Below are 16,588 nucleotides of genomic sequence, written 5' to 3' on the forward strand. Positions count from 1 at the left end.
CACCATCCCTTGTTAAAAGAGTTTTTAAAAGCAACAATGTAATGACTTAAACTCTTCTGTCAGAAAATATTAACCTATTCAAATCCCCATTTAGAAGCTTGAAAAAACTCTTACAAAAGGTGTCCAAACATGCAAATACTCTCCCCTGTTCTGGAGGGAGCTCTTTAACTCTTTTTGTCAGTACTGACATCTACTTGATATATTGGGCTCTACAGGAGTCTTATTTATTGTGACAAATCAAAGTGCTGCCAGGGTGCTCCTCTGCCGTGGAACTAATTGCTCCTGTCGTCTGTTGTGAGAACAGGAAATGGAAAAATCTTTCTTTAGTTATAGATCTGATTTGTGTGTGGAAGAAAATGTATGGGCTGAGCTCTACAGGAGAAATTCACTTGCAGAGAGGTATAGAGTTGTGCTTATGCAAATTTTTGTGTCTATTGAGTTTCCCACAGTTCATATCAACACTGGAGGCTGGCAACTGAGGAGTTTCAAAGCTCCTCAAAGTCAGGTTTTATTATACAGAAGAACACACATAACTTGCAGGGATAGCCTCCCCCACACAAATCGATTGGTCTGTACTTTACATATTTAGCAACATGCTTATGATCTCTTTTCATATTGGATGGAGTGACCTGTAGTCTTTTTTACTCTCTATTCCAACAAGGTCTGGAATGAATGTGTTGTGGTCTTTCTAGATATAATGAGCTCTTTACATTTATATATCTGATGCCCTCACTGAGTTCAGTTATCTCAGAACATCAGTCTTCCTTTAGTTTCTCTACAGCTTCAGAATCTGCAAATTCACTCTGGTCTTTTCCCTAAATGGATGCTGATTTTTTTTTTTTTTTTTTTTTTTTGAGTGTTCAGGTTTTGAATAAGCCCTTTGATGTACTGTGATTGACTGAGGTGCCCTCTCGAGGCTTCAGCTCTGCACTTATTTGCAGGGCTCCCTGTGATCCCCTGCAGGCCCCCTCACTGTGCAGTGCAGAGCCAGCCCTCTGACACACTGAAATAGGGGCTACAACTGCACAAGGACTGAATTTGCATGTCAAAAAGGTGTGAAATGTAACACGGTTTATTACAGTAGTGGAGGTGAACTTGGGGTAAGGCACACTCTACTAAAACTATTGCTCCTTGTACTTGAATATTCTACTTTTTCTCTAAAAGGATAACTTCCAGGGGGAAATGATATGTGGGAGACTGACCTCAAATTTTTCATTTCAGTCTTGCCACCGCAGAAATTTGTGAAAAATCAATATTGTCTTCAAACTGTCATTTCCTGAAACTTGGCCATGTAATTGAGGGATGTTCACCCTCAAGACATTTGCTCCAAAATTGAAAGATTGCATGCAAACCCTCAAGCCTGGAAAATTTTGGTAGCAAACCCAGAAGTCAAAAGAAGATTAATGAAAATAATGTCTGTGTTTACTAAAGTACATGTAATGTGTGATGTCTTCTTTGTCATATCTTCTATACTGAAACTGTTCTGTTTAGTACACTTGAGGGACCAATCAACTTACAAAATTGGTTTTGTTTCTTTGGCTTTGGGTGGCGGTGGTTCGTGTTTAAAGTATCATTTAATTTATGTAATTTACTAGAGGAAATCTCTATTTGCCCTATGAAATTCTTGCTTCTGTACAAGATAAATCATCATCTTAGCATATTCAGGTTTGGTTCCTTAGTTTTCTTTAGGAAGACACTGTTATTGTATAAAAGACACTGTTTCTATTGCTGGTTTTTGGATTTGGGTATTTTTCTGTTGATAGTTTTTTTTGGTTTTTTTTTTTCCCAAGCAGCAGACCTAAGTGAATATGTGGGGCAATATCTTGGTTGCTCAGTGACAGGAGACAATATCTGCTATTAAATTTGAGCACATATTAGCCAACCTTTATGGGGCCTTAGGGAGGAATTGCAGCGCTCAGCTGAAATTTCAGCTGGTTTGTAAATCTTCTAAAGTTACAGAAGAGTCAGAAATGTGTAAAGGTTGAGACTTCCCTGGATGGTTCCTTCCCTGCTCTCTTTTCCCTCTCCTGTCTCAGTTCCTCTTGCAATAAGAAATGCAGGTACCCTAGAGGTGATGCATTGCTTTGGGCGTTTTTAAGACTCCCTTTGCCTAAGCAAAGTCTTTTCTCTGTATAAAATTCCCCAATAGTTAATGATGATCCTCAGCTATGTCCACTCCTAAAGGGAAATTATTAACACTAAGAGAATGCTGTCCAAGAAAAGCATATGATGAATCTCTTGATTCAGTCACAACATAGTTCAGATAAAAGGCAATATTAATAATATAATCTTAAGAAACACTCAAATAAATAACAAAATTGATAAATATAGTATTTCCACATGAGAAATGGTTCTTTTGTGTAAGTCAAAGAAACAGAAGACAAATCTGGGTACATATCTTTCATCTTATACTTTATGATAATGCAGTGAGCTCAGTTTCCAAATCTAAAACACTATCATATCCATCAAATAAAGTCTATTCTCTGTTAATCTTCATGTTATGCATTAATGTCTATCAACTTTTCCTACTCTTTTTTCTTCTCTTTGCAATCACATTTCATGGCAGGTATATAAACACTTTGATATCTGTGACTGAGAATTTGAGTGCTGTGTAAGCACCATCTATCCCCATTTTACAGCCTGCCAAAGACTGAAATGGAGAGAATTTTCTGTCATCCAGTGTGGGCAAGTGACAGTGCCTCGCAGAGCACTGTGGGCCCCACTGTTCTCAAAGGGTTAAGGTCATAATTAGAACCTGGGATAAAATGTTGTCTCAAAGATGCTAAAATTGCACTCTAATCTAATGTAACATAAAATCCATGTGAATTTTTGAGGTTTAAAGTGAGTGATCCCCCTGCCCTGGCAGAGGTGTTTCAGGACTGAAGCCACGTGTATTGTGTATAAAAGCATCACTTGCATTCACTGCTGGATTGCAATCAGGTTAATTTGTCTCTTTACAGAAGCAGGGCAGCCATTATTAATCAATATAACTTGTCAAATTAGACAATTAAAGCATTTAAGAGGAGCACTAGGGGGTAGAAATGCTAAAATTACAGAAGCCCTATAAAACCCCTATTATATTCCTTAACAATACAAACAAGTGCATCAGCTATGATGAATATAATAAACCTCTCACTATGTTTCTGTAGTTTATCTTATCAATTGGCCTATAAAGGCTTTAGAAAATTAATTGTCATAGAACCTAGGACTAGTATTCCCTCACAGGAGCAGTCTTCCAGATCTATAATCAGTAAACTGTCCACAGTGATTTCAGGAGTGCTAGCAGCACATCTGAATATTTTTTTTCCCAGTATTTCACCTTCATGTGGCTATTAGCTACATTAAGCTGTGGATCACAAACTTTGTTGCAAGAATGTCACTGCTTTTCCAAGATGAAATTAGTCTAACAGGATCACCTTCAAAATAAAGTGACAGAGATAGTTCAAATCTGCTGCAATATCAGATTATTGTTGATATATTGTGTTAAAAAAAGCTTCTTACCTTACTGGACACCTCAAAATATCTTATGTTTGGAAGGAGTGTTTACTATGGGAATAATAATAAATCTCTTAAAGTAAGGGAAAAAAATAAAGTAGGCATAGTTTAATTTCAGTTTCGACTCAAATGTGTATTTTCTTCAGAGTTATAGAATCTGTAATATTAGTGTTAAAAGGTGTATGATATTAAAACAGATAATACTTCTAATATAGGATCAAGAAAAAAAATGCACTGGGTAATTTTCTTTGATCCTTGACCTGTGTTTTCATCTGGCATTTTTCAGTCTTTTTTTTTTTCGTTTCCTTTATTACATCATTTCTCATAGATATTCCCAAGTTGCATGGATAGCAGACTCCTGAAGCAATGCAACCTTGAGGTCAAACAGACACAGTCTCTTCAAATATGAATTGAAATCAATGTATAATTGTGTTGAAAAGACATCTTTTCCCAAAACTTGTGCAGAAGCTGCTGTGCTGTTCCCTGTTGCCATGCAGTCCAAAATAAAATAATCTGTGTTGTGTTTTTGTGCTCCTGTGCAGAAGAAATCCCCTTGCCAGCCAGGCCTCCTCTGGGCCTGGTGTTGCTCTGACCTTTACAGATAAATTAATGTGTCAGACACATGCAATTCAAGCACTTCTGATGAAAATAATGTCTTAATAAAGGCTGACAAGTATTAGGGGAAGAAAATATTTCCTTCAATTGTGAAAGATCATTTGAGTGATTTCACACATGAGAGAGGCCTTGTTTGTCCAGAATCAGGTCTGCTTTTTTCCATGCTGCCCGTTCCTGCAATAAATGCTTTGTGCAGCTCTATCTGCTGTGTTCTCCAGCCACCAGTGTCCCCAGCCTTGCAAATGTGCAATGCACCAGGGCAAGGGCATTTTAGAGGAGATGTGACTATTTTTGAATGAGACTCAAGGCCTGGGTTACTTTGATTGTTTTCATGTTTAATTAATCCATGATAAATTTCAGGCCTCAGTGAAACACATAGGATTCAAAATCTGAGCTCTATGAGGCTTTCTCACCTCTGTTGTCAGTGTGCAATTTGCAACAGAATACATAGCAATTATGTTTAACTGTTTGGGTTTTTTTAAATTTTTGCTTGAAGGCAGCAGTGATTTGTTATTGTTTAATGTTCTGAATTGCTTTCAGTATTCTAAGCATGGCATGCTGATGTTTTAAAGTGTTAAACAAGTAAATATTATGACTGTAGGTTGTTGAGTGGTTGTTTATTTTGGGAATACTAAAAGTTCAACTCTCTTTGAGGAAAGCAAGGGACAAAACAACATAATGTTGGTGACAATCATGTTTACTGCTGAAGCCTGGCTGAGGGAACAGAGTAAATGTTTTCTTTTGCACATTAATTTCAGTGTGTACTTGGATATTATTTGCATGGCATGTCAAAGTAAATCAAATCTCTGAAGAGATGAGTGGAGAACCCTGCATTTAGTGATTTGGGTACCCTTTTGTGGATAACTGCCTGACATTTGAAGGTTGGATTTCATATTTATAGATGGTGCTACAAATAGTGATGAAAAGAGCAGTGTGGGTGAAATGTAGATGCATAACAGCTCTAGAAATGCAGCTTGGCAGCAAGCAGGTAGAAAATAAACATTGATGCTGACAGCTGGAGGACAGTAAATAGCAGTAAATGAAATGAGGTGGCACATAACAAATCTGGCATCATACTGCAGATAATTGAAAAAAATTGGACACTCCTGTAGAACTTTGTTTCAGCCCAATATGGAGGTGCATTAAAAAGAGCTAGAAACATTGGGCAGAATGCTGTGCAAATGGAAACTTAATGATGATGGACTTGGAGATTCCATATTATAAATAAATAAAAGAATTTCTAAAAAGACAACAACATGGATATTTTCAGCTGTCGTGCCACTGCTGAAAATAATGCATTTTCCACCAGCATTTCTGTTCCTCAGTTAAAACTTAAATGCTGACATTTGACCTTGGATACTTTATGTTTCAGCAGCTCTGAAGCGTGTGCCCATCCTATCCCTCACACTCAGTAGTACAGTAAATACACTGTTTAATTATGGTAAACCAATTTTCTGGCATATACTGCAGCATGAGAAGGTAATATTGCAAAATCATGAAGGGCTGTTGGAAAATGTCAATTTTGAACTATTTATTTTAAAAGACAGTTTAATTGACTTTATGTAAATAGTTTGAGAAAATCCTTCAAAACAGTCCTTTGAGCATACAACTGGATAAAATCCACGGTAATTGGAGACAGTGGCTTTCCTGTAAGCTCTGTGCAGGGGCATGGCAGGTTACATCTGTCTTTGGACTTGTCCAGTGAGTTCACTTTCTGCCATTTCTGAGGAACAGCGGAGAACAGCAACTCTCCTGTATGTGACAACTATGCCTGCATGTGTCAGGGTCAAGCAGGAGAGGGTCAGCCTTTCTTCTCTTCTCGTTTTCACACAACCTGCTGCTTAGATACAGAAAGGTGGGAGAAGGAAGTACGTCCTCACTGTTCTGATTCTTTGCTCTAATGTGACGTCACTTCACGGTGAACAGGCTCTCCATGGGCTGCTTCATTCTCAGCTGGATATCTGAGCTTTAAAGTAAACACTAATGAAAGTGTAGTCCTTTTGCAGGAAGGGAAAAATGGATTGTGAGAGGAATTGTGAACTGCATAAGACCTGCTGAGTTGGGCATAGACCATCTGCTGAAGAAGCAGTAGCAAATGTAATGTTTTTCCTTATTAATTGTAACTGTGGAATTTTAATACACAATCATGTAACTTTGATCAGTCCCATGAGTTGTTTAGTATTTTATACCAGGTGTACGGAGTAGGACATATGTGTATGTCCTGAGCAGCTTTCAGGGTATGTTGTGTTATTTTATGGTAGTCATAACATTCCAATCCTTTCCTCTAAGAGGGTGCAGCAGATGAAGTGGAGTATCTTTGTTTTGAAGTTACATCTTCCAGTAATTGATTTTGGTCATAAGACCTTTACTTTGATGTGTTTTCCAGGGAAATTGTGATCACCAAGGCAGGTGATTCTTAATTTCCTAAGCAGGCAATTTCCCATGCTTGGACTGGCCTCATGAGAAACCTTATCTTTCCTTACAAAGTATTTAATTTTTAGAAGGTGAGGGACAGCTTCTACTGGGCATTATAGTAATGCTTGGTTCTATTTAAGAGCTCATAAAATTTCAAATACTTCCTTAGCTGAGCGCACATTGTAACAGCATTTGAATTAATTAAACTCATTTTATTTGTCCATTAAGACTTCATCATTCTCCCATGCCAGTTTCATGTAAAATCTTTTCTTTTCTGGCTTGATCTTTGGATCTATAAATCACTATGAAACCTGTCTGGGGTTTTTTTTTTTTTTTTTTTTTTTTTAAGGGTGACATTGAAATTTGGATTTACCATGGATTTTAAGGTAACACCACATGTGTCTGAGGTGATTTGGCACAGCCCATTCCCATGAAAATCCTGGGTTTGCACACTGATCGGATTTCCCAGGGAGTTTTTTCTTGTGGTACCGAATGTGTGCTCCCTTTTTGACATATTAGTTTTATAGTTAGTCAATCAGAGTAGATAAAGGGCCCTGGATTTTATTCCTACAGGTTTGTTTCCTGTACTCCAAATAAATACAATTCTTTTTGTACATTTTCTCACATTTATAGATGCCAAGTGAGGTAGGTGGTGCTGTACCAGGAATGATGTCAAACATGTGAAATACTCAAAATATCAGGGGACAGTTGGTCTCTCCAGATTTAGTTTTTTCCTGATAAGCCTGTAAACAAATGGCATCCTTATTCCACAGATCTTTTCTTCAGGGAAATTTCTCTCTTAGAGAAGTCAAGTCATACAGCATTTAGGTTCTACATAGATCTCACTCAGGGTGGAAGATGAAAAATGTCCTCCATGTCTCCTCCTTTCTGAGGAAAGGTGAAGTTCACATTTCACCTCCACGTGTTGAATTCAATGTTGAATTTCCAACAGTTTCAGTCTCCCAGATGGGCTTAAAATTCTGATCACCAATAAGATGAGCACATTTTATGTTAGGAGTAACACAGAATGAAGAGACCAGAACAGAAGACACACTTTCAATAAAATATATGGCATAACATTTAGCTAAAAAATGGGAATTTTTATTTTTTTTTTCAGCATGCTGTGTTAGTTATAAATTACCATTCATTTTTAAGGTAAAATATTTTTCATTCTTTTAAGTCTGTGCAAATGACATAGCATTTAAACAAACTCTACCTTTTAAGACCTCTTCTTAAGAGTTTCTTTGTTCCGAAGTGTGAATTGATTCTCCACGTGCACAGACTTTGAAAAGAAGAAATTTATTAGACAGTGAAAATACAATACTGGGTCTCCTAAAAAATTTTCAAAGGAAATCCATAATTGAAAAGCCATAAGATCTCACAACTTGTCTATAGCACTTGAGCATACTTAAAACTGTGTCATGACTTGAAAATAGAGATGCACACAAGGAGTTTCTTTTTAAAAAAGTTTTGGTGAAAAAACTTGTGACTGAAGTTTTAACAACAGTGAAAGCTCATTTATGGGACATGAAGCCATTGCTGGGGTATTTAACTTATTTTGCTATTGTACAGTGGAATGCTGCTCACCTTCCCACTGTGTTCAATCCCTAATGCAAATAGATTCTGTTCCAGTTCATTTCACTTCCATGTTTTACTTCTTTGTATCCCACTGAGTCATTCTTTTGAAGCCAGGACTCTGCTCATGCTTTTTGTTTTGTTTATTCATTGCCCTGCTGTACAACCTAGCAGCACATTTTATCTGACAATAAGGTATATTTGAATACATGGCTGTTTCTCTAGAACAATAATGGTCAGCTGCTAGTAAAACTTGTAACATGACTGTCTGTGTCACATCACCTGCATGATTTTATTGCAAGACACTCATTATTTCTGACCTTTGAATATAGCTTTGCGAATCAGACACTGTTACATTTTAAAAATGCCTATTTTAAAGTCCCTTCCAGTTATCTACATTTATGCTGCAGATGGGTGAGTAGCATATATATTTTTTCACTATCTGTCATATAAAGGAAGCTTTTGTTTTTTGGAATTTCTTCCAAAGCTATGAATGTAGATGCAGACTAGGATTGCTTTCAAAATTAGCTAAAATGAGTGTCATTGTGCTGAGTTATATTTAGTATTGATGAATTCTTTCCCTGCCAAACAAGTAGGATCTGTGACAAATGTCTGCAGAAATGTTCACTACTCTTCTCTGAAGACAATTAAATGTCAGAAACTCTCTAAACACTTTTCTACTCTTTTCAGTAACTTTTTCTGTTCTTGGTGGAGTACTACAGAGGAATGGCTTGTATAGTTCCTTTCTTTACATTCCTCCAGCTACTGGCAGTACAAACCATTTGTTACTGATGCAGATATTTATACCTTTGCTCAATGTCACTGGTGTACAGAGTTCTCAAATACTCCACAGAAAACTTCCTTCTGCTCTATGTTCATTCTCCAACTATTTTTAAGGCATGGGCTTTCAGGACATTTGGGTGCTATTTGATGGATTTCTGGCATTCATATGCCGTTTTCAGGTTAGAGATTGAATATTTAATTTTAAACTGTTATATAAACATATACATTGAAGTTGGGGATTCTGGCAAAACTCTTAATAGTAAATTAAAAAGTTCATTTTCTTCCATACCAGGATTTTCCCTCAGACTTTAGCTCTCTATTAATCAGTGCTTTAGTGGAGCCTCTTTATCTTACAAAGTACAGCATGTAGTTAAGTCCTTGTAGAATTGTATCTTGAATAAGAAATTATAACGACTGTTTATTATGGGTGTTTAGAATTCTTCCCTGAAAAGAAGATGGAACATTTTGTTCCATGATCTCAGTTCTCATTAATTGAATGATGATTGAATGAAAAACCCCAAACCTTTTTTACTCTTTCTTTCAGTGTTTAATTTTCAGGAAGAAAAATATTTACATGAATACCAGTTAAAAATCTTAGTTCACAAACTGGGGCTTCTAAATCACACAGGAAAGGCTTTCTGAAACCTCTGCCCAGTGCCCAGGCAGGTTCATCAGCCAGCTCACAGCCAGACCAAGCTCCTTGCAACCAGAACCAGACACACAGAAGTAATTATTTAGTCTGATTCTGATAAGAGAAAATGAAATGTAAATGTTGTACCTAGCTAGTGAATGGTGCAGCAGCCTGAATGCCTAATCATGAAGTCTCAAAGAGCTGTGGCTGGGGAGAAAAAAAAATAGAGGAAAAGCAGAAGTTGAAACTTTTTCTGAGGTTTCCAACCCTTCCTCTCTTACCTGTCACTTGCTTCTTTTTGCCATGAGTACCTGAAATACAGGAAACCTCAGTGGTTCCTCTGGATTCTTCTATTTCTAAGAATAACATCCAATTTTTATCTCCAGCTTAAAGGAGGAGCAGAAGTGAAATATCAAAATGTACTGTTCTCACTTCTTTCATGCAATAAACATTAAGAAATGGTTCAACTTAAAACATCCAAATCAAATTAAATAAAATCTCATCTGTTTTTACGCATGGCTACTAAGAAATGTGCTTTCCTTTGAAATAGCCATTGGATATTATATTTAATAGATATATTTATTAATACTTTTATTTAATGCATATATTTATTTTCATGACATAAAGCTCTGGCTAGAGACATGGAAAATTGATGAGGCCTATTACTTTTTTTTTAAACAGTTGAATTTTATCAATACCTTGCAAACCCCAACCTTCACCAGGCAGAGATAAAGAACTTATTTCCCCATCAAAGTAATTAACCTCTAAAATTATTCAGTGAAATATTTGAAAGAGCCAATGATATTGGAAATTCTTTAGTTATGCACAGATGATATATTGAGGGTACTGATTTACATGGGAATGGCTGGAGACACTATTAAATGTCAGAACATTTTCTCTTGTACTGTGTTTGCTTGGAGCCATTTTTGTCTTTTTCTCTCTGTTTTCATGGAAATCAGAAAGATTTCTCTCATGTAAATGTGAGACCAGGTCCATAGAAGAGATCTCTAGTAACAGGAGGGAGCTTGTCCTACCTCACTGAAATCTGAAATACAGGGCACACTGACCATTGGGAAGTGTCAGCTAAATTAGAACAGAATAGCACAACAGCAATCTGCTATGCCATACCAATTAATTTGTTAAAATTAAACTTGTCAGTTTCTACAGATCCCTGCATGAGGCCTGAAAGTCTCTGAAATAGATAAACTCCTTCCTAGTGAGTCTCTCTTTTCTCTGGCAGAATTAAGCCCTGTAGAAGTGCAGCAATTATGCAATTAATATGTTAATCTGATGGTTTAAGAAATAAGAAGTTTATCTAGCTAAGAAGAATAAATTATTCTTGAAGCACAAAGCAGATCAGCACTTGATTAGCTTTCACAAAATGTCTTGTTTTCATGGACTTCAACAAACTGCAGCAAATTAGGCTTTGAGTAAATGAGGTGTCCAAAAGCCAGCAAAGAGTGTTATTGTTTGTTCCTATTTTTAAAGGATGGCATGGGAAAATGTCAGTAAAACAATAAAAGATGTAACTAAATAAAAACTATTTTTCTATCTGGGTGGAAAAAGCAAAGGCAGGCAGATGGAGGAGAGGTATACACCAATTAAAAAGCCAAGCTCATATCCATGAGTAATAATGCATTTACACAATGCTTGCATTAGCCATTGTCCATCTGTAAAGCAGTAAATGCTCTCTGCTAAAAGATATCCAGATCTTTCAGTGTTTTAGGGAAGGACTAAAACATCATGGGCTCAGCTGATGGAAAATTCTGGGCAATAAAGATTTAATGAACTAACTGGTTTTGTTAAAATTATACTTGAGATTGTAGAGTCAAATTTGAAATAAGCATCCTTATGTATTCATAAATTTTAATAATTGAACTAAAGCTCGTAAAGGTGTTAGTTAATCTGAGTATTGGATAGGGACCAGAAATTAAAGGATAGTGCAAAGATTTTAAGGACAGTGCATGATTACTAACTATGCTTGTTTCTTTACATTGGAAATGTGGCATCACTGGAGATATGATTAGCAATAAACCCAATGTTTTATCAGGTGTTTGAAGCAGGTTATAATAACATGGCATTAGAAATTGCCTTTCAGTTGCTGGCTGATTTGGGATAGATTTTCGCTCCACATGGCTCAAATGTTATGAAGTGCATGGAGACTGACCATAGTTCTCTTCTGAATCCTCCTGACACAATATGCCCTTCAGGGACTGTGGGGAAAATACAGCTTTGCTTTCCTGAGCTGCTCATTTATGCACACACTCCTATCTGACTCTGTAACCAAAGAGCAAAAAGCCTGAATATGTAAAATGCCAATAAGAGCTGAATGATAGCTTCACCTTCTGGATTGTGTCTCCAGCCATTGTAGGTGGAAAGCAATCAATTTTATTGAGAAGCTTCTACAGAGTCTAATAAAACCTGCATAAAATTTTAAGCTGTAACAATTCCAATTTCTCTTCTCTGGCAGATTGATGAAGATAATTTTTCATTCTTTTCTAGGTATCTAAGTTAAATTCTTCCTGACTACCTGCATAAAGATGCTCTGAAAAAAAATCAAATACCATTATTTGCATAGAAAAACCAGTAGAAAATACAGGTAAAACTAATTTCTCATGCACAATCTCAAGTATTAAATCATTTAGAGCTCAAGTCTAAGTGCTACCAAGTTCTGGAAGTGAGAACAGTGTTTGGTCAGGAATTTCAGTGAAATCTGAAAAACTGTGGTTTCAAGGATTAAAATGTAGTGCCTTTAAAATTTATTATGAAGCTCTCCAATTTATCTTGCTCTTCCTTCTTCTTCACCTTTCCCTGAAGAAAGTAATTAAACTTCCCTACCTACTTTCAGATATGAATTTTTTTCTCCTCTGGCTGAGTCTGCTCATGAATAAGCACCTTAAATAGAGTGAATTGTATATTTTGTTTGGGTGTAATATGCCTGTACAGTACCAGACCTAAAAAAGGAACTGGGGAGTAGATGCCCTTCATATTGTTTATCTTTAGTGAGAGTTACTATGAGGGTTGGAATATGACAGTGATTTTTCCCAAAATTTGTGGTAAGAAATCTCAGAAAACAAGCCTTTTTAAAAAAATTATTATTTCTGGAATTATTTCATTGCTGTTATTGGATTTTTCTTTCATTTGTTGCTAAAGTTTAGGAAAAACCCACACCTCTCAAAATGGAAATTACCAGGCTTCTATTTAAGTGCTTTTAGACTGTAGTCCTCATATTCATCTTTATTATCACAATTCTTCCAGACATATAATGGACATTTGAACTTTGCATTAACATATAATTTGTAGCATTATTAAAAGAGCTCTTATAAGATCAATAGTATGGAATTAATCTTCCTCGTATGGTGCAGTTAAGTTCAGAAATTTCTTGCCTTTGGAGGATTCTTAAAATTATTCTTTTGATTAAATCCCTATTTTGAGAGTGAACTTGAAGAAATTGAAAAGGGAGAATGTGTTTGCTCTAGGATTGATTTGTGATAGATATTTGTGGAAAGCAGAGGAGGTTAGGTTGTAAAGGACAACAAAGACCTGGTGTATGCTAGGACAGTTTTGTCACACTGTTGGCTGAGCTCCTGGGATTTATTCCATAAGCCCTCATGCAAATGAGGAGGTTGTAGTTTATTAGCAGTAATCCCTCCCAGTGGCTGGCATTGGCTCCATAAGCCATGCCATGGCCAGTGCAGAGCAAGGAGCTCCTGCTCCATCCCGGTGGGAGCTGTGGCAGGTGGCCACAGCAGGAGGGATTGGTGCTGAGCCCCCCAGGCTCTGCTGCAAGCAGGGCTTTGGCAACCCAGGGCCAGCTCGCTTTGGCCACGCTGCAAACTCAATGTTGAAACCCTTTGCAAAGCAAACAACACAGTCTTTGGAACTTTGTCTGATACCCTGAGGCCAGTGCATCGCTGTTGTGTCACTTTTCAAATTGGTCTGAAGTTTTCACAACTAAGATGGACTCAATGCTTTCCCTTCATTTTGCTGCCGGTCCATGTTATTTTTAATGTTTTCATTTAGTTCTCCGAGTTTTTCCCATTCCTCTTTGCCTCCATGTTCTGTGAAATTTCTAATTACTACATAATTTCTCTTCCCAACACAGTGCAAGCTGGATGGAAATATCCATTTCTTTCAATGTTGGGAAACTATTTGCAAGATCCAAATTGTTTTGAATTCCTTTCTCAGCTTTTATGAAGTGAATTAATGTTCAGTGTAAGTAGTGAAGTTCCAAGTGAAAAGAACTCTGTGGAAATTTTGCAATATGGTAACACCTTCATTCCTCATGCAACCTCTTGTTTGAGAGCAGTAGATGAAACATCTTTAAATCGATTATTAGTAATTCACAGATTTTAAGATGTCATTAGGTTTTTGTACCAAACCCTTTCTGGTGATTGGTAGAAGAAAAACTTGGCCAAACAGAATTAATTCCTAGTCCTCATTTGTATCAGTCCAAAGTGGACTGGTTCACTTTCAGTCAATGCTAAAAGAAATTATTCCATCTTCCAAAGAAATTACTCAGAGATTCATCATGCGGCTCTGAACACCCTAGACAGCTTCAGTGGAATAATGGCTTTTGTTTTGTTTCCCTATAGAAATAAGAGATGACTGATTTGTGCAAGAGGGGTCCTCTGTGTCCCATGCTGCTTTTCTGCACTCAGAGGTTTGGGGCACAGTGCATATTGTAAAAGGTGATGTGTCTGGCCTTAACTTAGTGTCAAAATGAGCTTTAATCTCCCAGGGAAAGGAAATATTTGGGAGTTCCAAAAGCAGTTGTTTCCATTAAAGTGAGATGTGTGAATGGGTCAGGGCTGTGAACTCTGTGGATTCTGAGGTCCTGTTTTCACTGTAATACTGTATTGTATGCTTTTGATTCTTAAGGGAGACATAGTTCATAGTTTAAGACAGGTTTTTCATAAACTAAAATAATTTTTTTTTGCAATAATCCTAACAATATATTAGGCTAAATTGGACTTAAGAGGTAGAAGTGAAAAAGCCTCCTGTTCCCCTTCCTTCTCTCCCTACCCAGAGGGGGGAAGGAGAAGATGCAGGGGCATCAGAGATGCCTGGTTCCTCTCAATGGCTCTGTTCCTGATGATTATTGTGACACATTTGCATGGTGCAAGGGAGACTCTGGAAGCCATCAGTAATCTATAGGCAGCATTGACAGGCACTGTGGAGGAAGCTTTTTGCCTCTGCTTAGGAGACAAGTTTTGATTTATGGGGCAGGCTATGTTTGTGGTGCAGTGCTGGGACTGGCTCTTTCTCTCTGATTCCTGACCTGCAAATGGGGATGCAAACTGAAAGGGGGGAAAATGGTATTTGCCATTGTGTGGATATTTTTTGCTTGGGTTAGTGTTAATTTTCACATTTCTGCTAGGGATGCACTATTTTCTTTTTCTTGCCAGGTCTTTTTCGTCCTGAATAAAGGCTTCTCTAATGAGCTGGGTTTTGAGGTGTGTAAGGGTAGAGAGATAACATTCTTCTCTAAATTAATGGACCTCTGGTTCAGGATTGGTGAAATTGCCAAGCTTTATAGGCAGTTAATTTGAAGTTTCAAGTTCTTTGATTAGAACAGAAAATTTTGAGCTTTCTGTTGGAGTCAGATTACTTCAATTAACAAATTGAAGTGATCTGACTCCAAAATATGTGTGTTTTACAGGTGGAACATGATAAGCCAGAGCACCTCATTGTTTATGCCACTTGCTTTATCTAAAGGTCTTACCCATTTTCAGTGTAAGTAGGGTCCTTCAGAATTTGAACAACAGTTTAACTAAGTGGTGAATATACAAAAATAGATTTTTGAACCCTTTAGCAAGGAATGGAGATTTATAGAACAGTTAAAATTCTGTGAATCAGTTCAAATGGCATCAGAGCAAAAAAACAAGAGTGATGCAATTTTCTAAAATTTTTATGCTTTGCACCTAGTTCTAGCTTGCTGCTTCCTCAGAAAAGGTAGACAAAACATGTCTTTAAACTCTTTCTAATTATCTATTTCTTGACATTACTGAGATTACTGTATTTTTCCTCTTTAATCCTTTCACAATTAGATTTGTACTTAGTCTGCTCTACTGAATAAACTTCCATATAGCAAAGTAAGGAAGAGTTTTCAGTTACATGAAAAAAAGGATCCTCCTGGGTTTATTTTGACCTTTCTCAAGTCTTACCTGCATGCATTTATTCCAAACTTTCACAGCAGTGCCTTTCAACTGTCTCCACCCCCTTGCAAAGATTTGATCCCTGGGTTTAATTCCAACAAACCTTAGTGTTCTCATGTAGCTTTCCTTTGGAGAAGAAGACTTTAAGCTTATTTTGGGACATTGTTACACTCATGAAGATGCTAAATTGGAGGATGTTTAATTACTGCATCACTTTACTTTTCTCCACACCATTTTGAACTAAGTCTGGAGCCTTAACCAGAAACTTCTCTTCCTGTAACTCTATTTGTTCCTTGAACACCTATAAAATGCAAGTCTAAAATTTCAATATCAGCATCTTCCTCTAGTTCCTTTAACCTAATTACCCAAATAATGGGATAACTGATATTTCATTATAAATATTTTCAGTCTCTGTAGGCTTTTTAATTTCTTCTATGTCATAATTGCTGTACTCCTTGGGAAAGGAGCAAAATGCTTCCAGATGGATTTTCTTTTCTCAAACTGGAACTTTAATCCATCACAATTCCAGGTTATATAAGGCATTGAGTTAATCTAATCTGAAGCATTCATATAATACTTTTCCCCAGCATGTCATTACCTTATCTGTCCTATGCTGTTATAGTCTCATGTCTTTGTTTTTCCTGAGGTTTTATTATAACCTCATATCCCACAGTTTATTTCTAAAGGTTCCATCAAAATGAAATCTGCTTAGAAAACCAAACACACAAAAAAAGGAAGAAAAACAGCTTTAATTATTGTTTTGGAAGGCATCTGCACATTTTTTTACTTTGATTAATTGATGCATCAGTGCTGTGGATATAACTGAAGTGTATCATAGTATATGATACAGTACTATGATATAGCTGAAGTGTTTATTAACCAGTTTTTAAACTGTGAATTATTTTAGTTGCCCTTC

Source organism: Ammospiza nelsoni, chromosome 8, assembly GCF_027579445.1.
Source record: "Ammospiza nelsoni isolate bAmmNel1 chromosome 8, bAmmNel1.pri, whole genome shotgun sequence".
Taxonomy (NCBI): domain Eukaryota; kingdom Metazoa; phylum Chordata; class Aves; order Passeriformes; family Passerellidae; genus Ammospiza; species Ammospiza nelsoni.